This window comes from Panthera onca, chromosome F2 (assembly GCF_046562875.1).
Source record: "Panthera onca isolate mPanOnc1 chromosome F2, mPanOnc1 haplotype 2, whole genome shotgun sequence".
In the NCBI taxonomy this organism is placed as follows: domain Eukaryota; kingdom Metazoa; phylum Chordata; class Mammalia; order Carnivora; family Felidae; genus Panthera; species Panthera onca.
Genome location: NC_138356.1, coordinates 20,425,987 through 20,449,585, shown reverse-complemented (window position 1 = coordinate 20,449,585; position 23,599 = coordinate 20,425,987). Strand labels below are relative to the sequence as shown.

At 40.1% G+C, this 23,599-nt stretch overlaps 1 protein-coding gene and 1 long non-coding RNA gene across 2 annotated transcripts in view; one reads left to right on the top strand and one right to left on the bottom strand.

The window, feature by feature from the left end:
• Positions 1-23,599, top strand: part of SLCO5A1 (solute carrier organic anion transporter family member 5A1) — a 300,952-nt gene that overhangs the window by 117,425 nt on the left and 159,928 nt on the right. The window lies entirely within an intron of this gene.
• Positions 4,810-23,599, bottom strand: part of LOC144615133 (uncharacterized) — a 28,392-nt gene continuing 9,602 nt past the window's right edge. The window contains exons 2-3 of the long non-coding RNA XR_013553602.1: positions 22,380-22,530; positions 4,810-4,961 (exon numbers count right to left, since the gene is read on the bottom strand). This is a non-coding gene — a long non-coding RNA (uncharacterized LOC144615133). The remainder of the gene's footprint in view (positions 4,962-22,379; positions 22,531-23,599) is intronic.

The window sequence follows — 23,599 nt, the reverse complement described above, 5'->3', positions numbered from 1 at the left end:
AACCATAAATGCATCTGGAATTTATTTCCACCAGCAGTGTATAAGAATACCGGTTTCCCGACAGCGTCCTCAGGTGAGTGTATTGTCAGGCTTTTGGATTTTGGTCAGTTTTATATGTGAGAAATTATATCTCAATGCAGTTTTAATTTATTTCTCTTAGTATGAGTTGAGGTTAAGCATCTTTTTCACATGTTAGTAAGCAAATGGCCTTTCTTTTTCTGAGAACTGTTAGTTTTCCAAACTTTTTTCCTATGGAGCTTTTGGCCTTTTTCTGCATTTTTAAATTTTTTACATATTAGTTTTTTTGTGATGTAAGTTGTAAACATTTTCTCGTAGAAATACTCATTTGCCTTTTGACTTTTTCTTGTGATCACTTTTACACTTGATCTTGGCCAAAAGGCCAAGAAGTGATGATAATCACTTTTGAAATGGCAAAAATAAATTAACAACGAGGTCAAAGAAAAAAGTCTTATTATTCTATGGCTTCATCATAAGCTTTTTATTTTGCAAAATTCCCTTCTAGATATGTCCACGTTCATGATATTCATGACTATATTCGTTCAGCTCTAATCAATTCTAATTACTGGTCACATCTTTTGTATTCACGTAAAATTAGAGGATAAATCACTTGGACGGGTCACATTCTAACCAATTAATTTGTTGACATATGGTCATTTCTTAAAAAGGAATCCGAGTGCTGGGCATCTGGAGTTCTGATTCACATCCGGACCTCCCAAGGTCACTGGAAGTTGTTTGCAGGCGAGAATCAAATCCTCCCTTGCACCTGGAAGACTGAGTCAGTTCTAAGGCCAACAACAACTGTATGCTCAAGTTCCATTTGGACTCTTGAGACTAGTTACTTCCTTGGCTTGTGTGCCTGTCCTCAGCCACCACCCACAGTGCCAGTGCTAGTAAACCAGTCCGCCCTCTCCTGTCCTCTCATTAAGACGTGGCTGGTGCTTCAGACAAGCACACGATGATCTGTCTCCCTCTCCCTCTCTTTCTCTCTCTCTTTCCTCCTCCTCTCCTCTGAGTCATGGCCTTTTATATCGAGCATCACATTTATGGTTAGCAGTGTGGAGATAATTTACTCAGTGTCTAAAACTGTTGGGGGTGGAGGAGGTTAGTGCTTTAAATATTTTTTCTTCGGCAAGTGCGAAGTGACTAGATTCATAACTCTAAATAAATAAAAAGCAAAAAAATTTTGTGTGTGTGTGTTTTTTTAAAGCTTAGAGCTCATTTGATATAACATAAACATCTTGGGCATCTAAATAATCTGTAGAAAATACACTGAGCTTATTTTTACTTTTTATTTTTAGAAAGCCAGTTATGTAATGAGTCTAGACACATCTTAGATCGAGTGCATTTCTCATCGTTCTATTTTTCCTCCTTGTTAAATAGGAGAATAATTATATAATATATAATATGTTGATAATATATTGTATATGTATGTATATCTGGGGGGGGTTAGTTATTTAAGATGACAATATAGGTTACACCTCTTTTCCTGGGATCTCTATTTCTTCTTTAATCCCAACATTCCAGAAGAACTTTCAAAGCTATGATACTAGTAAAGCAGGGCCTTGTATCAAGCCATCATACTGTATACCTTAAATATATGCAATTTTTATTTGTTAATTATAACTCAATAAAACTAGAAAAAATTTTAAAAATGAATGAAATATATATTGACCAACAAACCAAAAAGCAAAGAGTGGGGCCTTGTATCTATACAGGCTGCTACTGTTCACAAATGTTTTTGTATGTGTTATCTCATTGGACTCCGGCCAGTTATCTCATTGGACTCCAGCTAGTTAACATAATTTGTTAAATTCTCTAGAACCCTAAAGAAGTTGTCTAGGTTCTTTGGGAAGCTTCATTCAAAAAATGTTTTCCAGCTTTACTGAGATATAATTCACATATAACATTGTGTAAGTTTGAGGTCTACAATGTGATGATTTGATATATGCAGATATTGTAGAATGATTACCACGATAAGATTAGTTAACACATCCGTCACCTCACATAGTTACTTTTATGTGTGTGTGTGTGTGTGTGTGTTGACAACTTTTAAGTTCTACTCTTAGCAACTTTCAAGTATACAATACTGTACTGTTAACTATAGTCATCATGCTATATATTAGATTCCCAGAACTTTTTTTTTTTTTAATTTTTTTTTCAACGTTTTTTATTTATTTTTGGGACAGAGAGAGACAGAGCATGAACGGGGGAGGGGCAGAGAGAGAGGGAGACACAGAATCGGAAACAGGCTCCAGGCTCCGAGCCATCAGCCCAGAGCCCGACGCGGGGCTCGAACTCATGGACCGTGAGATCGTGACCTGGCTGAAGTTGGATGCTTAACCGACTGCGCCACCCAGGCGCCCCATTCCCAGAACTTTTATAATTGAAAGTTTGTACCCTTTGACCACTTTCACCCATTTCCCTCATTCTGCTGCGCCTGGAAGCCATCAGTCTACTTTCAGTTTTCTTTAGATTCTGCATATAAGTGAGATTGCATGGTATTTGTCTGACTCTGTCTGACTTATTTCACTTAACATAATGCCATCAAGGTCCATTCATGTTGTTGCAAATGACAGGATTTCCTTCATTTGTATGGCTGAATAATATTCCACTATGGCATATGTGTATATATACTACACACACACACACACACACACACACACACACACACACACACCCCACATTTGCTTTATCCACTTATCTGTCAATGACCACTTAGCTTGTCTCTATGTCTTGGCTATTGTAAATAATGCTGCAATGAACATGGGGTGCAGATATATTTTTAAGATAGTGATTTCATTTCCTTTGGATATAGACTCAGAAGTTGGATTGATGGATCATGTTGTAGTTCTATTCTTAACTTTAAAAATTTGTTTTAAGTTTATTTCTTTATTTTGAGAGAGAGACAGAGAGAGTGAGCAGGGGAGGGGCAGAGAGAGAGGGGGAGAGAGAGAATCCCAAGCAGGCTCTGCACTGACAGTGGGGCTCAAACTCATGATGCTTAATTGAAATCAGATCGAAGAACCTCCATACTATTTTCCATAATGGCTGTACCAATTTACCTTCCCACTAACAATGCACAAAGGGTTGTTGTTGTTGTTGTTGTTTCTTCTATATACTTGCTAGTACTTTTCATTTGTTATCTTTTGTTTTTTCTTATTTTAAATTGAGATATAATTGATATATATTACATTGTATTAATTTCAGGTATACAACGTAATGATTGGAAATACGCATATATTGTGAAATCATCATCACAATAAGTCTGGTTAACATCCAACACCACATCTCTGCTCTTTGAGGATAGCCATTTTAAAAGGCATAGGTGATATATCTCATTGTATTTTTAATCTGCATTTTCTGATGATTAGTAATGTTGGGCCCCTTTTCATGTACCTGTTGGCCATTTTTTTTAAACTTAAAAATTTAATGATAAATACATATTGATAGGAATGATTAAATTCTTGTATGAAGGCAGCATCCAAGGAATCTCTCCATGCTCATGGCTCCCAGCCGTTCCCTCCATGCTGCTTGGGCAACTTGAGACCCACCAAGCCAGCAGACTCCTCCCTGAGCGCTCACCCTTGCCATGAAATTTCTGATGAAGGGCCACGTGTTCTCAAATGCTGTGTGGCAGGCAGAGACAGGTGGCAGCTTGGAAATGAAACTCATATTAGGCTCTGCACAACTTCTCACTGGTAACCCGCTGTGCACGGAAAGCCTTCATGAGGTACCGATAGGCCACGGTGCCGCAATAGGGTCAGCCAGTGGCCACCTTTGTACAGCACGACACCCATAGAAGGCCTCATAAAGTGAGTGCTGTGACCCTAAGACCATCATTTTCCTGTCCTCAGAGCGTGGCCCCGATGGCGCTCTACACCCCTCTAACTCCATCCCCTGTTGGCCATTTTTATGTCTTCTTTGCAAAAATGTTTATTCAAGTTTTTTTGCCCAGTTTTTAGTCAAATTTGAGTTGTGTGAGTTCCTTATATATCTTAGATATTATCGCCTTATCAGATATGTGGTTTGCAAGTATGTTTTACCCATTTCATACGTTGCCTTTTCAATTTGTTGATGGTTTCTTTTGTTGTGCAGAAATTTTTTAGTTTGTGGTAACCCCACTTGTTTATTTTTGCTTTTGTTGCTTATGCTTTTGGTGTCATGTCCAAAATACTGCCAAGATCAATATCAAAGAGCTTTTTCTAATGTTTTGGTTTTCTTTTTTAGTTCTATGGCTTCAGGTCTTACACTTAGGTCTGTAATCCATTTTAAGTTAATTTTTGTGACTGCTGTAAGACAAGGGTTTAGTTTTATTCTGTTGCATGTGAATATCCAGTTTTCCCATCACCATTTACTGAAGAGACTGTCTTTTTCCCATTGAGTATTCTTGGCTCCCTTGTCAAATATTAGTTGACCAAAATGAAAAATTTAAATTTGAATCTTCACTTGAAACCACTTGACTTATTTCTATGGTTGTAGGCCCTAAAGATACAGAGAGCATAACATTGTGTGTTGGGTTTTGCAATTGCTACCATTTATCCATGTCTAAATGTCTAGGAACCATTTACAAAGGGACCTAAGAGTTGGAAAATCTTTTCACAATTTTGCTTTTCACTGTTTAAAGTGTTAATTGGGATATTACTTTGATAATGCAGTAATCATAATCATTATTCTGAAAAATTAGTGAAAACTTTGCTTTTTACCTGCTGGTAATGCTCTTAATTAAAATGAAGACCGAATCATGTGGGAAATTTCTTTCTTTTTTTAATGCTTATTTATTTTGAGAGAGAGAGAGAGAGAGAGTGAGCACGTGCACACACAAGGCGGGGAGGGGCAGAGACAGAGAGAGAGGGAGAGAGAGAATCTCAAGCAGGCTCCGCTCTGTCAGCATGAGCTGGATGCAGGTCTCAATTCCAGGAACCATGAGATCACGACCTGAGCTGAAATCAAGAGACGCTTCATCAACTGAGCCACCCAGGTGCCCTGGGATATTTCTTTGTTAATCAACATTCATTCATTTGTATCATTTAAAGCTTTGCTTTAAACATGGTTAGTGCCACTTGCCTTTGTTAAAATATGGTGTTATTTCTGCCTGTGCTGTATAAACCACTAAGTGTGATTTTTATAATCTAAATGTAATATATTTCTTCCACAGATGTTCTTGCTTGAGGCATTCTCTTCCCTGTTACGACCAGTATTACAACAGTATTCTATTTTTGCCCCTGCGGATTGGAGTAAGAGTAGATGAAGAATGGAAAATAGGGTTCCTTTGTTTGGGGCTGCTTGGTAGTTATCATGAGGGTATAATTTCTGGAATGAAATAGAGCCAAAGGGCACCGTTAGCCCTTTAAACACAGCCGAGAGAGATCATTTTCCTTTGTTGCTCTATCATTACTATGGGATCGTGACATTTTCTCCTCACATGATTCAAAAACTGATCCTTACAGCTGCCTAGGCAGTCCTCCTAGCACAGAAAAAATGATTTGAGACTGTGCACTACTCCACTATTTATTATACGGTGTACCCAGCTCTCACTTTGCCGCGCTAATGAACGTTAACGGATAATCCCTGGGGATCCGTTTCAGACATGAGTTTCAGCCTTTTCCTTCATCAGTTCGACTATGGGCACTGCTCACAAGAATGGGCACAATGAATGGAGCTGAGTTTAATTTCTTTCATTTCCCCTGCCATCACTCCTAATTGCCAAATTCAAAGGATATTTTCCCATGTTTTCGTGATTCCCTGCTCATGCCACATTAAATTTTTTTAACGTTTGTTTTATTTTTTATTTTTGAGAGACAGAGAGAGTCAGAGCATGAGTGGGGGCAGGGGCAGAGAGAGAGGGAGACACCAAATCTGAAGCAGGCTCCAAGCTCTGAGCTGTCAGTACAGAGCCCAATGTGGGGCTCGAACCTGGGAACACTAGATGACCTGAGCCAAAGTTGGATGCTTAACCCAGGCACCCCTTCCACCATGTTTAAAAGAATGGTGATTTTTTTTTTTTTTTCCCAAAAGCCTCCTTCTTTCTGCCCTGGTCTTTTAGGACTTGTTAATTACTTAACTTCCCTTTTATCCTTCTGGCTGCTACGGCATCTGCTTTATCAATGTCACCTTGATCAATAGCTTCTAATGGTTGAGAATCCCAGGGACCCTTAAGCCCTTTGCTATTCTGCAGGAATTTGGACAACGGAATCACTTGCCATAGGTTCAGGGACTATCTATGACAGTCAGGTCTACTTGCCTGCATTTGTCTCCCACTCCATGTGTCTCCTTGGTTTAGGCAGAGCTTGCCTTCTTCTCACCCAGGCCCTCCACGCTCCCTCCTGGTTGTCCAGAGTGCAGACTGTGGAACCCCATTCAGATCTCTCCTGGTTCCATTCTGTGCATTCAGCCTTTCCCTTCTCTAATTAGAGTCTTACCTATCATTGAGTCTCATTTCCTCAGGGCCTTTCTCTTTCAAAGGCCAAGGGCATTCCTCATTAGACTGGCAGGTAGTCTGCATACCTGCAGGTTATGACATGGTCTCTACACCTTGGCTGTTCAATGCCTGGTCCTTCCTCTGTCCACCTGGTCCCTGGCCTCTTTCTCCTATCTTGCTTCTTCCAGAACCAATTTAACTCTTATATGCTAACTTAGATTCGCTAGCATCAGGCTTATGTATACCGATTTACTTTGGCTCTCCTGGGTCCTCATGACTTCCTTATCAACCAGCTTCATTCGGCAACTAATTAGGAGGCTAGCACACTGGTTAGCAAACTGTTTCCTGTTCATTGCTATTCTTAGTTGAGTCTGACCTGACTTGGGAAGATTTATTTTGTTTTTGTTTTTAAGTAGACTCCACGCCCAACATGGAGCTTCAACTCATGAACCCGAGATCAAGTTCAAGAGTTGCACGCTCCATCAACTAAACCAGCCAGGAGCCTCCTAATTTGGGAAGTTTTTGATGTTAATCTGAGTCAGTAATTCAGGGCCATCCCTAACCTCTTCCTTCTCAGCTTCTTCTCTGCCCAGGTCTAAGATTCATGGGTCATGGCTTTCATATTAAGATGGAATGGTAGCTATTGCCCATCAACATTCACAGTATTCCCCTTCTGAGTTCCCACTTGGTCTTAGAACTGTTCTAACTCAGTTCCCAAGGCAGCCACTAAAAGTTGAATAAAGTGAAGGGGCACCTTGGCGGCTCAGTCAGTCGAACGTCCAACTCTTGATTTTGACTCAGGTCGTGATCCTGGGGTCATGGGATAGAATCCTGCATTGGGTTCAGTGCTGAACACTGAGCATGGAGTCTGATTAAGATTATCTCTGTCTTTCCCTCTGCTCCTCCAGTGCACATGTGCACATTCTCTCTCTCTCTCTCTTTCTCAGAAGAAGAAGAAGAAGAAGAAGAAGAAGAAGAAGAAGAAGAAGAAGTTAAATAAAGTTGAGATGAAATGGGATATCTCTGACCATATAGTCTTATCTCCTAGGGAATTTGGTGACAATATAAGAACCTTGGGAACCTTAGCAGCTCGATTATAAGGATATTGTGAGCAGAGAGCATTTTTGTCACTCCTCCGAGGCTTTCTGGATCTGGATATTTTACTTACCTGTGGATAGAGCTAACCCCTCATTTAAGCAATGCTACTTTATTGAAAGCCTTTGTTCTACATTGGGTTTATAGTTTATGCTGGTATCTAGTTTTCATAAGTAAAGAGATTCATGGTGGAATTTTATATTACACACATGTAACTGAATTCAAATATTCATACTCTGTACCACAATTCCCTCCCTTACCTGTCCATCCCTCCCCCACCCCTTTTTTACAACATGGCCCAGAAATGCAAGCCAATGTAGTTTGAACAAAAATTATTTGTTCCAGTGATGGGGTAAAACTGCTTAGTTGGACTTCCTAAAAGATGATTTTGGTATAGGGGCGCCTGGGTGGCTCAGTCGGTTAAGCGGCCGACTTCGGCTCAGGTCATGATCTCACGGTCCGTGAGTTCAAGCTCCGCGTCGGGCTCTGTGCTGACAGCTCAGAGCCTGGAGCCTGTTTCAGATTCTGTGTCTCCCTCTCTCTGACCCTCCCCAGTTCATGCTCTGTCTCTCCCTGTCTCAAAAATAAATAAACGTTAAAAAAAAAATTAAAAAAAAAATAAAGATGATTTTGGTATATCCAAAACCAGGTATGCCAATTTAGAGATGTAAAGGGTAATTTGACTACATGAGATTTTTTTTTAAAAATTTTGTTTTTAAGTAATCTCTACAACCCTGAGATCAAGTCACGTGCTCTTCTGACTGGGAAGTCAGGTGCCCCTGACTACATGAGATTTTTATCTAATACTATCTTCAGAATTTAACCTCACTCTACTCTTTTATTTATTCATTCAATAAATATTCCACTTCTACCATGTGTCAAGTCCTGGGTGAGGCACTGTGGACCCAAAGATACATTAGATGCAACCTTTGTCCTCAAGGAGCTTTCATTCTGGGAAGGGGAAATGGAGTGCAAACACAAGAGAAAATAAAGTATCATGCAAAGTATGTATAATACATGTTGATGGAATAAGGAGGGTGTGGTCAACCCTTTGTGGTTACTGGAAGAGTTGCTGTCAGAAAAGCTTCCGAGAGGAGGCAATGCTGATCTGTGTCTTAAAGGATGTCAACAGGTTAATTAAGTAGACAGTGGGGAGAAGAACAGTCTAGAAAGGACAAAACTTATGCAAGAGTTTAACGAACTACAAGTACAATACCTTAACATGGCTGTGACATGGGAGATACTGGTGTGTGGAATATTGAGTTGCTGTTGAAACAGAAGAAGGAGACTACTACATGGAGGACAACTTTATTCTCCACTCTCAGCAAACTGGAGTTTGTGGGGAGGCTGGAGTGGAGAGTGTGACAAGAAGGGGCTTTTACTTTAGAGAGAAGTATCTAGCAGTACTGAAAAAGATTGGAGGGTGCAGCAGGAGAAGGGAAGGTTTAGGTAGTTACTGCCATGGCGCTGGAGAGATTAGGAGGACCTAGACAGAGGTAGCAGTAGGAGGAAAGGAAATTTAATGACCAATAAGAGGTATTGAGGGTGCGGAGAGGTGTAGGGGTAATGCTGCTTGGGCGAGAGCAGGGGTTACGGAAGAGTAAAAACCAACCGTAACTCTCAGGTGACTAGTTTAGTGGTGCTATAGAATGTATGTGTCCCTCTCACCCCCAATTTATTTTTCTTCTTTTTTTATTAAAGTTTATTTATTTATTTTGAGAGAGAAAGAGCATGAGCGGAGGCGAGGCAGAGAGAAAAGGAGAGAGAGAGAATCTCAAGCAGATTGTGTGCCAACAGTATGGAGCCTGACTCGGGGTTCCCTCTCACAAACCGTGAGGTCATAACCTGAGGCACAATCAAGAGTCAGACACTTAACCAGCTGAGCTACCAGGTGCCCCTCCCACCCTCAGTTATTCGTATGTTGAAACCTAATGCTCCATGTGATGGTGTTAGGAGGCAGGGACTTTGGAAGGTGATTATATCATGAGGGTGGAGCCTTCATGAGTGAGATTAGTGCCCTTATGGAAGAGACCCCAGAGAGCCCTCTTGCTCCTTCCACCATATGAGGACACAATGAGAAGACAGCCTTGTATGAACCAGGAAGTGGGCTCTCAACAGACACTGGATTTCCTGGTGTCTTGATCTTGGACTATATAGCCTCCAGTGAGAAATAAATTTGTTGTTTATAAGCCATTGGGTCTATGGTATAGGATTATGGCAGCCCAAATGGACTAAGATGGGGGTGATGTCTCCATTAATTGTAGACTGTTGTTCACTTTATAAAGGTGTCTTAAGAAGTGGCCTTAAGAGAGAATTTTATAAATAGTTTTAAAAATTGGGGCTTTTCTTTATTCAATCTGACAAATATTTATAGATCATCTATTTTAGGTGCTTGATATTTAGGTAGATGTAAAGTGGAAGGTTTACAATCTCATTGTGGAAACAAGACAGACACACGTAAGATTCTAAGACAGATTGTAAAGTGAGACACTCTGAGATTAATGACTAAAATTCAATGTACATTAAAGTATTTAAAATCATTATGTGCAGTAAAGGAACCATATAAAACCATGTAAAAATACCAACTGTAAAAAAAAGAAAACAAAAATCTCTGCCCACCCATTGTAAACTCTTGGTAAATTCTGAGTCGTAGTGATAACACCAAGGAAATGATAGGCTTGTATTATTTTATAGAATAAAACAATTTTTATGCTGGAAAGGCTATTAAAGATCGCTCAGGTCCAGTGATTCCCAACCATGGAAATCCAAGGAAAGAGAGGTGGTTATGATTTCTCTCTACGCATTTAAATGGAAATTAAAGTCCTAGGATGTATTAGTGACTTTTGTTATCTAAATAATAGGGCCTACATAAGGCCTTAAAAAAATAAAAATGTAGGACAAACTTTACATGAAGCTATGGAAACAGAATGAACTATTTTGCTTAAAATAGAACACCTATATTTAGGAGCTTTTAGTCTGGCATGACCTTGACATTTAAATCAACTCAGTAGTTTTAAGACTGATTATAACCCCCATCCTCTACCCTTTGTCTCCAGACTATTCAGTGGGCTTAATAGCTCTGCCAGAGCAGAATAAAAATTGAATGTAAACAGTACGCTTCTACTGAAGGATTTTAAAACATTCATCCCTTGGTATCCCTGGCCAGCAACCTTTTGCGAGTGAGCACTACTGGTAATCTACAATCATATTATTTGTGATCATTCCTACGGTTAAGGAAGAGATGGGCCAGTGTTGTGTTCCGCTCTGGGCTTAGGACCACTTACTAGCTGAGTGACTCATGACTTCAGCCTCACCTTGGGCCTCTGTCTCATCATCTGTAATATGAAGAGATTATGTAGAATAGTGCTTTTCAACTTGGCTATACGATAGTCAACCGAGGAACTTTGGGAAAATACCATAACCCTATTTTCAGAGATCCCTATTTAGTTGGTCTATGTGGGGCCCAGGTATTACTCTTTTGAAAAGGTCCCCAGTTGATTATAATGTGCAGTCAGGGTTGCCAATTCTATGGAAAGATGTAGGCTTGCTAAGTGACAGGCTTCATGGGCCTTAAGCAATAATAAAAAGAATATAAAATTACAAACACAAAATTAGATATGCAAAAGGATGTTTACTTAGAGTGAAAAAGAAATCACAACAAATTACAAGTTTTAAAAAGCTGGCAAGTTATCACAGACATAAAAATTAATCCAGAAAAATAAACTATCAGACATCCATTTTTGATACTTTTTTTTCTTTGTGGATAGTTTAGAAAAGTTTGTTTCAGTTTCATAATTCATTACGGGTAATGTTATATAAATTTTAGGACTGTTGTCAAATATGGGAAAATCTCTACTAAGATTCCATCATATGTGAGTTTTAAGGTTTGGCAGGATTTTCTGGCTTGGTGTGTGTGATGTTTAATTTTATGTGTCAGTTTGACTGGGCCGTTGGGCACCCAGACATTTGGCCAAACATTATTTCGGGTGTATCTGTTAGGGTGTTTCTGAGTGAGATTGAGGTTTGTATCAGTAGACTAAGTGATGCTGGCTGCTTTCTTCAATGTGGGTGGGCCTTATCCAATCAATGGAAGACCTAAGGGAAATCTTTCCACTTGACTATTTGAGCTGAGACATGGGTATTTTTTTTTGCCTTTGGACTGAACTGAAAAATTGGCTCCTCTTGGGTCTTGAGTCTGCTGGCTTTCAGACTGGAACTTATCCACATTGGCTCTCCTCAGTTTCCAGCTTGCCGATTGTAGACATGGAGACTCTCAGCCTTCAGAGTTGCATGAGCCAATTCCTTATAATAAATCTCTTTTTCTCTGTAGATCTCCATGCCTGCCTATCTATCTATCTATCTATCTATCTATCTAATTTCTTATTTTTTTCTGTTTCTCTGGAGAACTCTGACAAATATAGAATATGTCAAACCTTATTTCTTTAAAAAAGTTTTCTTATTGTTTATTTTTGAAGGAGAGGGAGACAAAATGTGACCAGCAGAGAGGCAGAGAGGGAGACATAGAATCTCAAGCAGGCTCCAGGCTCTGAGCTGTCGGCCCAGAGCCTGACGCAGGGCTCGAACTCACGAACCATGAGATTGTGACCTAAGCTGAAGTCAGATGCTTAACTGATGGAGCCACCCAGATGCCCCTCAAAACTTCTTACCCCACTCTCTGTAACTTGGTGGGCATGATATCACAGTGTAACCTCTGGCACTATAATTTTTGGGTCCTGATTTTGAGTGAGTGGGTATAGTGTGCTTTATCTATATTCCTGGATGCTATCCTTGTTCTGAGATAGCTAGCCTCAGTGTAAACATGCATGGAGGCAACTGTGAATCAGAAAAGCGTACAAAAGAAATGACTCCCCGGTCCTATTTGCCCTTAGTTGGATCCCACAAATGCCAATGCTAACAGATAAAAGAGGAAGTTAGATTGGGAAGAGACCAAAGTCTTCATGGATTGCAGCTAAAACATCTTACCTTTGCAAATTTTATAAAAACCTATGAACATGTGAACACGTGTATAGAGACCTTCTAGGATATCGTTAGGACTCAGGCAGGTGAGAGGCTTCTGAGGCTCCACTTCATTAGATTCGTAGTTCACCTGTCTCTGAGGCCTGTCATTTCTTTAGGGTTCTTGTGCCCTGGTATGCCTGGGAATCTACAACGGGTTGGGGCATTGTGGGTACGAAAGTAACATTGCCATGATATGCTCAGTGGAATCGGAAAAGCTTGCAAGACGAAACAGCATGGTGTTCCCGGGAAGTGAGTGGGATGGCTGGAATGAGCGTATACAGCAGGAAGTCATGACTTGTGGCTCTTTGATTCACCTCCCTCTTGGTCCTGGTGGACATGCGGTGTCATTTACAGATAAGATCACATTCACAAAATGGTTCCTAAATTGTTTCAAGTAGTACAATTTAAATAATCCTCATTTCTTCTAATTTTCCCCCAAATATAAATTTTATGGGTACCTACAAAAATTAATATGTGAACACTAAAAATAAAAACTAAAATCACTCACCGATGCATCTATGAAGAGAATTCTGTTGCCTAAAAGGAGAACTAAGTCTGAACTCTGAGTAAGGTTTGGGATCTGGCCCAGAATTTTGTATTGGCAGAGCAAAGGTGCACAAATTCTAAATACTGTCTAAGACTATACAGTGGAATATATAGATTAAGACTTGATTTTAGGTCATGAGAATCTTAAAAAGAGGCCAATTCAACCAAAGGGGAGAATAGCAATGTCATTTTTTGAAGCATGCTTGTTTTATAAGAGACCTTCTAGGTATTGAGTCATGGCAGTGCTATTGCTTGGAAGACCAATTAACCAGAGACTTCTTAGGAGGTTGATAGTTGTAAGATTTCTGGCAGGAATCCAGGTGGTTTGGGCTTTGCTCGCTGTCAGGTATTTTGGCAATTTTCCTTCGAGGAGTAACGCCAGTTGGAGCGTGACTCCAATGAGGAATGTCTATCACTAAAGAGGATTGATTAAAAAGCAAAATTTCATAATGTCTCTGTCCTGATGAGTGTTTCAAAGTAGGATCTTTGGGACACTAAACATGGCTTCCAATATGGCCACTATTGCTCAAACTTTTTGTGGAATCTTTTGGAAAAAAGTTTCGTTCTAGTAGCACAAAGAACCATCTTATTCTTATAGTATCTTTCGAATGCCATCAATGGTGGGTACTATCAGAATCTGGCATTGGATTATATCCTTTGGAGACAAGAAAGATTTTCAGAGCCAATAATTCAAATAAAGTGTCCAACCAAACCCACTAAGGTTCCCTGTTTGTTTGTTTTGTTTTGTTTTGTTTTTGGTCAAAACTGTGTGTGGCTATAAAAGACATACATAGTTTTCTCCTTTGTTTGGCAGACTAGTTCTGAAGGTAATTTTGTGGCAGATACTGTGGTTTGGCTCACTCTTCTTGTACGCTTTCCTATATGGAAAGGACTAGGAAGCTACCATATACATTTCCTGGACTCTTTTGCATTTGGGAACCCACCTGTGGTTGGTTTTGCCAAACAGGGAGATTGAACAAGGGTTGTGGTAGGAAGAGAGAGCCCCTGGGGGCAGTGGTTAGGCAGGGAGATGAGTTCTTGCAAGGACAGGAGTGGAGGTATCTGGTTCTTCGGGGGGCAGTTCTGGCAAAGATTCAAGGTTCTGATCCCTAAAGTCGGAGGTGTGAAGTAACGTTAGGAGCAGCATTGGAATTCTGGCCAGGACATTCCCCTAGGCCTATTTCCAGATATTGTTTCTGGCTGTGTCATACCAAACTCTGTTTCCCTGACTCTCCTGGAGATTCCATAATGTGGCTAACACTCTCTAATAAATTCTTTACTACTTCAACTAGCAACACTGGATTTGGTTGTCTGACTAATACAAATTCCAAATGACCAATAAATGCATTGTTGCAATAAGTATGGAGTCTCCCAAGTCAGCAATTTGAAGATAATAAAAAATTTGGTATTGGTTGAATTTTTCCAGGTTTTTTTTTTGTTTTGTTTTTTGTTTTGTTTTTTTTCAATTTATTTTGAGAGACAGAGAGAGAGCATGAGCAGGGAGGGGCAGAGAGGGGGGCAGGGAGAGAGAGAATCTCCAGCAGGCTCCACATTGTCTGCCTGGAGCCTGATGCGGGGCTTGAACTCACAAACTGTGATATCATGACCTGATCTGAAGTCGGATGCTTAACCAAATGAGCCACCCAGGCACCCCTAATTTTTCCAATTTTCTAATTAGATTTCATATTTGGGGAGCTGTGTAGGTCCCCATTGTAGAACAATTTAAACAAAGATTTTGCCCTCTTACAGGGGAGTGTTCATTTTTATTCTACTTAAAATGCTTAGAAGTGGGATTTCTATAGATTCTGTCTCAATAGTGGATGAGGGCAGAGGGAGTCTCTAATGATGCTTCACTAGAAATGATGAATCATGGATATTGGTTTGTACTCTTCCATAAGTTTGCCTTATATAAGTTGCTTTATGCATGTATACTATATTTTCTCCATATAATTCACAAGGACCGTCCCCCCCCCCCTTCTATTATTTTTGTTTTCTTATTGGTGTTTGTACTTAATGAATATAAGTAACAAATCTTCTGTAAATGCTGCATGGCTGACTGACAGTGTTAGGTGTAGGATCTTGGGGAGGGCTATGAGGCAGTCTCTGAATTAAGAGCTATATATATGCCACTTACAATGGAAGAGACTCAACTTTTGGGTCTTGTGGGCTAATTATCCATATCTGAAGTGATCACATCTCTGAGCTGGAAGAATTTGGAAATCATCTTGTTCAGTTCTATGTACAAAGTCTTTCTAACCACATCCTAGTTATGGAGTGTATTAGTTTTGCTAGGGCTGCTGTTGACGAAGTACCTTGGGGAACCTGGGTGGCTCAGTCAGTTAAGCACTGGACTTTTGGTTTTGGCTCAGGTCATGATATCATGGGTTTGTGGCTTTGAGCCCCGTGCTGAGCTCCAGGGTTCTCTCTCCCTCTGCCCTCCTCCACTTGCTCTTTCTCTCTTTTGAAATAATAAAACAAAAACAAAGTACCTCAAACTGAGTGGCTTAAATAACAGAAATATATTGTCTAGGAGTCTGGGTTATGGTGTTGGCAGTGTTGGTTCCTTCTGAGGGCTGTAAGGCAAGTCTCTTTTTAGGCCTTTCTCCCTTTGGTTGGTTCTTGGCTTGTGGCAGCCTGACACGATTTTTCACGTGGTGTTTTGTCTGTATACATCTGTCTCCAAATTTCACCTTTTTATAGGAAATCAATTGTACTGGATTGCGGCCCATTTTAATGACTTCATTTTAATTTGATTACCTCTGTAAAGATCCTATATCCACATAAGGTCATATTCTGAGATGCTGGGTGCTAGGACTTCAATGTATAGTTTTTGGGGGGTGGGGCAGGGGGAGACACAATGCAACCAATAATATAGGGAATATATGAGTCAGGATTCTTTTGATCATAAGTAACAGAAACGCAGTTCAAATCAGTCTGTTAAAGGAGGGAATTTATTGCCTTACATAAAAGGACAGGACAGAATGAATGCACTAACCTCACAGATAACTCAGTTTATACTGTCGGGACTTTTTCTCTCTCTCTCTCCCTCACTCTGCACTGTGCATGGCCTCATTCTCTAGTGCTGCAGGTTGGAATTTTCCATGTGGCATGGGACATGGCTTCAGGCAGTGCCAGACTTTCAACATTCCATTGTGGTGATACAAAAGGAGAGATGGTCCTCAGCCTCAGTTTATACAAGTCCAGGGAAGGATTCCAGTTGTCCTACTGGTCCCATGCCTATGCTTGGAGCGGTCACTGCGGCCGGCCGGGAGACTGTGATTGTTCACCACATGTGACTATGCCTTGTCATGTGGCACATTCACCTCTAGTATCTGTAAGGTTCTTCTGTACTTTAAACAGAAACCTACCTACCATCCATATTTTCTAAATCCCCTTTTAACATTAAAGCTTTACATTTGTTTGTTTGTTTGTTTTTGAGAGAGAGAGAGAGAGAGAGAGAGAGAGAGAGAGAGAGAGAGAGAATGCAAGTGGGGAGGAGCTGAGAGAGGGGGAGAATCCCAAGTAGGCTCTGCGCTGTTAGCCCGGAGCCCGATGCAAGGCTCGAACTCCTGAAACTGTGAGATCACGACCTGAGCCAAAATCAAGAGCCAGATGCTTAACCGACTGAGCCACCAAGGTGTCCCAAAGCTTTAAGTTTTTGGAAACAGAATCCAAGGTCTTTCATCGTTTAAGCTTTTTCAGTCCTTTCCGTCTTTAGCCCTTCCACTCCCCTGCCAGCACTTCCCTGCCCATTTAGTCCTCCCATTCAGTCCTTGCATGCTGGACACCCGTTTCTCCTTCCAGATCAACTCTTCGCTTTCCTGCACTCTGTGCCTTGGAGGCTGACTTGTAGTATAGATAGCTTCAGCAGGCTCCCTGGCTCTCGGCTTCCGATGGCTTCCAATCAGCCGGAGGTCAGAGGCTGGCAGAGGAGGGAGGACCCAAGACTGGGTTTATTTCCCAGTTTTTTCTCTGCAGGGTCACTGTAGACTGACTTTGTCCATGCACTGAAGGCAACAGCTCCCATCTTGTGGCATGCTTTGTAACATTCTCTCTCTAACTAACTAAATATATATGTATATATATAAATATTACTAAATATATATAATATATATAATATATATTTATAATATATAATATATATAAATATTACTAAATATATATAACTAAATATATATAAATATATATATTATTTATATATTATATATTTATATGTAATTGAAGTATAATTGACGTACAGTGTATATTAGTTGCTGGTACAGTGTTACTTAGTTTCAGGTTTCATATATTTCATATGAAATATAATGATTCAATAATTCTATACATTATTACATTATTCAGTGCTCATCATGATAAGTGTATCTTAATCCCTTTACCTATTTCCCCTCAGTCACTTCCCCCCAGCCACTCATCCCCTCTGGTAACCTCCAGCTTGTTCTCTGTGTTTAAGAGTTTTGTTGTTTTTTTTCCTCTCTTTTTTCCTTTTTGTTTCTTAAATTCCACATATGAGCGAACTACTATGGCATTTGTCTTTCTCTGACTTACTTATTTCACTTAGCCTTATACCCTCAAGATCCATCCATGTTGTCGCAAATGGCACAATCTCATTCATTTTTGTGACTGAGTAATGTTCCATAATATATATACATATACACCTCATCTTTTTTATCCATTCATCTATTGATGGATATTTGGGGTGCTTCTATATCTTGGCTGTTGTAAATAATGCTGCAATAAACATATTATTGAATAATAATAAACATATATTGAATTAGTGTTTTCATTTTTGGGGGGTAAATATCCAGGAGGGAATTACTGGATCATATGGTAACTTTGTCTCTAATTTTTTGAGGAGCCTCCATATGCCCAACTTTTGAAAGCTGTCTGTGCCCTGCTTCTTCAGGCCTGCTGTGGGAATAGTGTGGCATCCCATTGTTACCACCCTCAGGGTACTTCATATCCCTAATGGCTTCCCCATACTTTGCCAAATTTTGGTAAACAGTCCCATCAAACTAACCAATAGCGTTGGCAACTTTTTTCCCCAGGGAAACCCTGACTATTAGATGTCTTTCCCTCTACCTCCAAGTTCTAAATATAATTAGTTTCAGGTATTGAGAAAATATATGATGTAATCTATTCTCAAGTGTGAATGCCTAATAGCATAATTCCTCTAGCATGTTTTATTTGAAACAGAGTTGTGTAGACAACATTAAGAGAATTTCAAACTGATTGATTGAGATATTTTTTTTCTGGAGCCCTCTAAATCAAAGGCACCTCTCCTGAGGATAAAACTGGCATCAGATAAAGGCATTTCTTAAACTTTTTAATAAATGTGGCCTGGCCGAAGGGAGGGGGCTGCATGCCCCTGGGAGTCTGGGATGCCAGTAGCCCTAAGTAACCTTAAGCAAGCATTGCATTTATTAAAAGGGTTGTTTATTTAAATAACATATGAGTTCTTCTTTCTATCCTATAATGTATCTCTGTTTATCATATTATTTCCACAATTTAAGAAAGATGAATTTCTAGAAAGATGCACATGTTTATCATTTTGCTTTATTACTAGCAGGCTGCCCAGTGCTTCTGGGGACGCATAGCCCCAGTTTGAGAAGCCTGAAGTGGGGAGAAACTGGATGCATTGATAACGTTACCACTTGATTGTTAGGGCTTTGTCACTTTTTTCCAGATTTTTTCCAGATCATTCCAGATGCTTATATACTTTTGGATCCTAGGGAGGTTCTAAGATTTGTGATAAGCATTTCTTTCTTTTTCTTTTCTTTTCTTTTCTTTTCTTTTCTTTTCTTTTCTTTTCTTTTCTTTTCTTTCTTTTTTAGCATCTCTATTTTAGACACAGGTATACTATATTTCATTTCTTTTCCAATTTGGCACATCTATTTGACTTTCCTTCTTCTTTTAAATTGTTTACTTATGGATTACATTACTTTGATGTAAATTGCTTTCATTTTTTAATATGTCCTACATCACAGTATTTTTTTCCGGTCAATCATTGTAACATTTCTGATGCATTAAAACACGCTTTATGAGACTACATCCTCTGATTGACAGGCACCATGGGTTTTTCCTCAAGTAATTTCCTTTTTTTTAAATTTTTTTAATTTTTATTTTTGAGAGAGAGAGAGAGAGAGAGAGAGAGAATGGGGGAGGGGCAGGGAGAGAGCGGGACAGAAGATCCGAAGTAGGCTCTGTGCTGACAGTAGTAAGCCGAGGTAGGGCTTGAACTCACAAATTGTGAGATTATGACCTGAGCCAAAGTCAGACGCTCAACCAACTGAGCCACCCAGGTGCCCCACAAGTAATTTCCTTTTAATTTATTCTGAGAAGTGAATCATGAAAGGTTTTAACTACTTTTCCTTATTGTCAGAAATAGTTAAAATCCTGAAACTTTTTTTTTTTTAATCCTGAAACTTACTTAAGATTGAACTTTAGGGATGCCTTGGGGGCTCAGTTGGTTAAGTATCTGAGTCTTGATTTTGGCTCAGGTCATGATCTCACAATTCATGAGTTTGAGCCCTGGGTTGGGCTCTGTGCTAATAGTATGGAGCCTGCTTAGGATTCTCTCTCTCCTTCTTTCCCTGCCCCTTCCCTGCTCATGTGCACTAATGCATGCGCTCCCCCCCACCCCGCACTTGCTCTCTCTCCAAAATAAATAAATAAACTTTTAAAAATAATGAATTTTAAAATAAGTTACTAGCTATTATAATTTTAAAATATTTATCTTAAAAAAACAATTTTTGTATTAATTTTCTAGGGCTGCCATAACAAAGTGGCACAGACTATGTGGCTTAAACAAGAGGGATTTATTTTCTCATAGTTCTAAGGCTAGAAGTTGGAGATCAAGGTTGTCAGTAGGATTATTTTCTTCTGAGGCCTCTCTCCTTGGTTTATAGGTGGCCCTCCATATGTTCCTGTTCCCTGTGTCCTCACTTGGTCTTCCCTTTGTTCTTGTCTGTGTCCAAACTTCCTCCTCCTCCTCTTCTTCTTTTTTTTAATGTTTATTTATTTATTTTGAGAGAGAGAGCATGAGCAAGGGAGGGGTGGAGAGAGAGGAAGACAGAGAATCCCAAGCAGGCTTTGTGCTCTCAGCACAGAGCCCAATGGCGGGGATTGGACCCACAAAATCGTGAAATCATGACCTGCGCCAAAACTCAGTTTTTTTCCCATCGAAACGTGGATAACAGCATTCATTTTATCATGGAGTATGGAACATAGCACAATATCCCGCCCAAGTAAGCAATGTATAGGAACTGTAATATACATATAGGATCAATATATAGGAACTGTAATTCCTATTGTGTGTTAGCTGCTGTTGGATACATGTTCATGTCAGTTTAGAGACCAAAAAGCTGAACTCAGGTTGAGTAACATCCCAGCTGTCTCACAGCCAGTCAATGGCCTGGCCAAATTTTAAGTAGGTTTGTCTGCCTCCAGGATCTCACACTAATTGTGTAACAAAAGGTCTAGGATGGATCTGGGTTTACATTGTCTCCACTGCTGATCAGCCATGTGGCTCTGGCCAAATTACCTAGTCTCTCTCTCAACCCTTTGCTTCCTCTATGAAATGGGGATAGTGATGTCTACCTGCTTCTATTTTTGTTTTTGTTTTTGTTTTTTTTTAAATTGAAGTATAGTTGACACATAATGTTGCATTAGTTTTGGGTGTAATGATGTCTACCTTTTAGAGCTGTGAGGAACAAGACCATATATTTCAAGCTGCTGTACAAAGTAAAACCGTCACTGTCCCATGTCATTCCTCATTGACTTTGCCACCCTCTGCAGGTGAAGCTTTAGGAAAATCACTTTCCTTGGAAAGTTCCTTGAAACTTTCCTTGAAAGAAGTTCCTTCATCTTCGAGATTGGGGTAGGGGTGGCAGGACAGGAATTGGCCTAAATCAAGAGATCTCAAACTAAGAGGCTCATACAGGCCAGGCAGGTAACTGAGGGCCTGGAACCCAATATGGCAAATGGCAAATATCCAGAATGCAGAAATCTGGATCTTTCATCTGAAACATGTCAAGTTTAGAATAGTTTTGGCATCGAACTCTGAAAACTGAAATATATATGTGTGTGTATGTGTATGTGTGTGTGTGTGTGTGTGTGTGTGTGTGTGTGTGTGTAATATATATGTGTGTGTAAAGCCCACATACACACACATATATATGTAGGCTTTATCATCAGCCTGGTTTGGCCATAGGTTTGTAAATTTTTGGCTACACAATTCCCAAGATCCCTCCAATCTGGTGTCACGGATCCCATGTCATAAAACAACAGCGGTCTAATTCCTGGTCCTTACTTATTGGAACCCAAGGTCATGGTTTTGCCTGTACTATCCTAGTTGCTTTGGGAGTGGTCTTTCTACCTACAGTCTCTTTCCCACTCCAGTCCCACCCACCACTTCCTAAGAAATTCATCTTCATAAAGTTCTGCTTAATCCTGTCACTGCTTTGCTTAGAAAACCTTCAATGACTTTCTGTGGTCTATGGAATAGAGGCTATCCTTCTTAGTTGGCGGTGACCAGCTTTCTTTTCTTACTTCCTGTTTATCCCCCTCATGTGTTCTGGATTCCACAACAATACCACCGGTGCCCAAAAGTGTTCTTTCTTTCTTTCTTTTTTAATATTTGTTTATTTTTGAGAGAGAGAGCATGAGTGAGTGCGAGTGGGGGAGGGGCAGAGAGAGAGGGAGACACAGAATCTGAAGCGTGCTCCAGGATCAGAGCTGTTGGCACAGAGCCTGACACAGGGCTGAACCCGAACCCATGAACTGTGAGATCATGACCTGAGGTAAAGTCCAGCACTTAACCAACTGAGCCACCCAGGCGCTCCAAAAGTGTTCCTTTTTTAATCTCCCTCTTCAAGGGCTGCTCTGTCTCAGAGGCCAGTGCACGCACACATGTGCAAATTCTGCTTATTCTTCAGGGTTCAACGCAGACCCTTCATCATGCATGCAGTGTTTCCCTCCTGGGCCTTGCACTTAGAGGAAATCAGATCTTTGTCTTCAAATTGCAGGAGACAGATAAGCTCCTGTCTTGGTGGCATACAAGGGAGCCAATTTTGTTAGGTTTTTGATAGTTTGGATTACTTTGCTTATTCTCAGTTTTGCTTTCTTGTTATGTGTGTAAAATATATTAATGAAAAGACATTTTCTAAGACTAGTAAAAATTGTCTTCAGGGTTTCAGATTTTTCTTCCCAAAGATATTTTTCTTTAGGGAAGACTGAAGAAGGATGACCATAATATGGAGAGAAAATGTATATTTTCGCTTACCTGTATTATTTCTCCTTAAAGCATATTTCAGTTTCTTCTCTGGGGCTTAAAATTCATCCTGGGTCCAAAATGAGCTAACTCTCACAATAGTTCTTTTCTGCTTGAAAAATCACATTTTTCCTCTGGTGTGAAATTTCACAAAGAAAGCCAACTGAAAGAAGGGGAAAAGATTGCCACGTTTAGATGTTATATTTCCACTGTATATGATGAGTTTTAGGGCGATGGACGGTTCATGGGATCCAGAGCCGGTGACCGAGAAAGAATTCTTGAAAATGTCTTTGGTGCAAAAAGGTGATTTTACTAAAGCATGGGGACAAGGGCCGGAAGAGCCACACTGCTAGTGTTGGGGGGTGGGAGATAAAGTCTAGAGGGAGTTTCCAAAGACACTTTCACATGCTAAACACTTACTGGAGGCCTAGCCGTTGTCAAGCTAAGGTTGTTACCTGCCACCCCACCCCCACCCCCCCCCACCCCCCCCCAGCAAGGCATTACCATTAAGACAGTAGGAAGTTCCTGGACTTTAGGCTATGACGGGATTGCCTTTTTCTGGTAAACTGGTGGAGACTCTTATCAGTTTAACTTTTTTTTTTTTTTTTGTCCTTTCCTGTTTTGGGACAGCCTGGAGTGTCCAAAGAATATCATACATGTCCCACTTGGGGTGGGGGGGTTGCTGTTAGCCTGCATTTTGGCCTCAGCTTATCCCACGCTCCCTTATCATATACATGGGCATTTGTCAGGTCATTCCTCAGTTTAGGCAAACTAAACTTAGCCTCGAATAGCTCTAATTTCTTCAAAGGGAAAGATAGACAATTCATTTGTCATTTAAATCCCATTCCTTGATGGCAGGTTTTGTGATCCCCCAAATGGATTACTAAAGCCTTTAAAATCACTTCCCTGATGGCCTGAGTGGTACGTTATACTTGTATTGGGTCATTTTGTCTTCATTAGTTACAATAAGACAAACGGAGCAGTTGTCAGAGTATCACAGCCAAAGGGAATGGAGCCTAGAAGTTGGCCAAAAACAAGCCCCTGTGTACACATGCCAAAGCCAATAAAAAAATAATATAGCACTTCAACCTGGACTTTTGGAGTTTATTCGCAATCAGATAATTATCAAAAATATCATTGACAACAACAAAAAAAGGCAGAGAAGAGAGAAGGGGACTTGAGTGAACTCTGTGGAAAGCTCTTTCAGAGTGTCTTTCCAGTAAGGAAAGGAG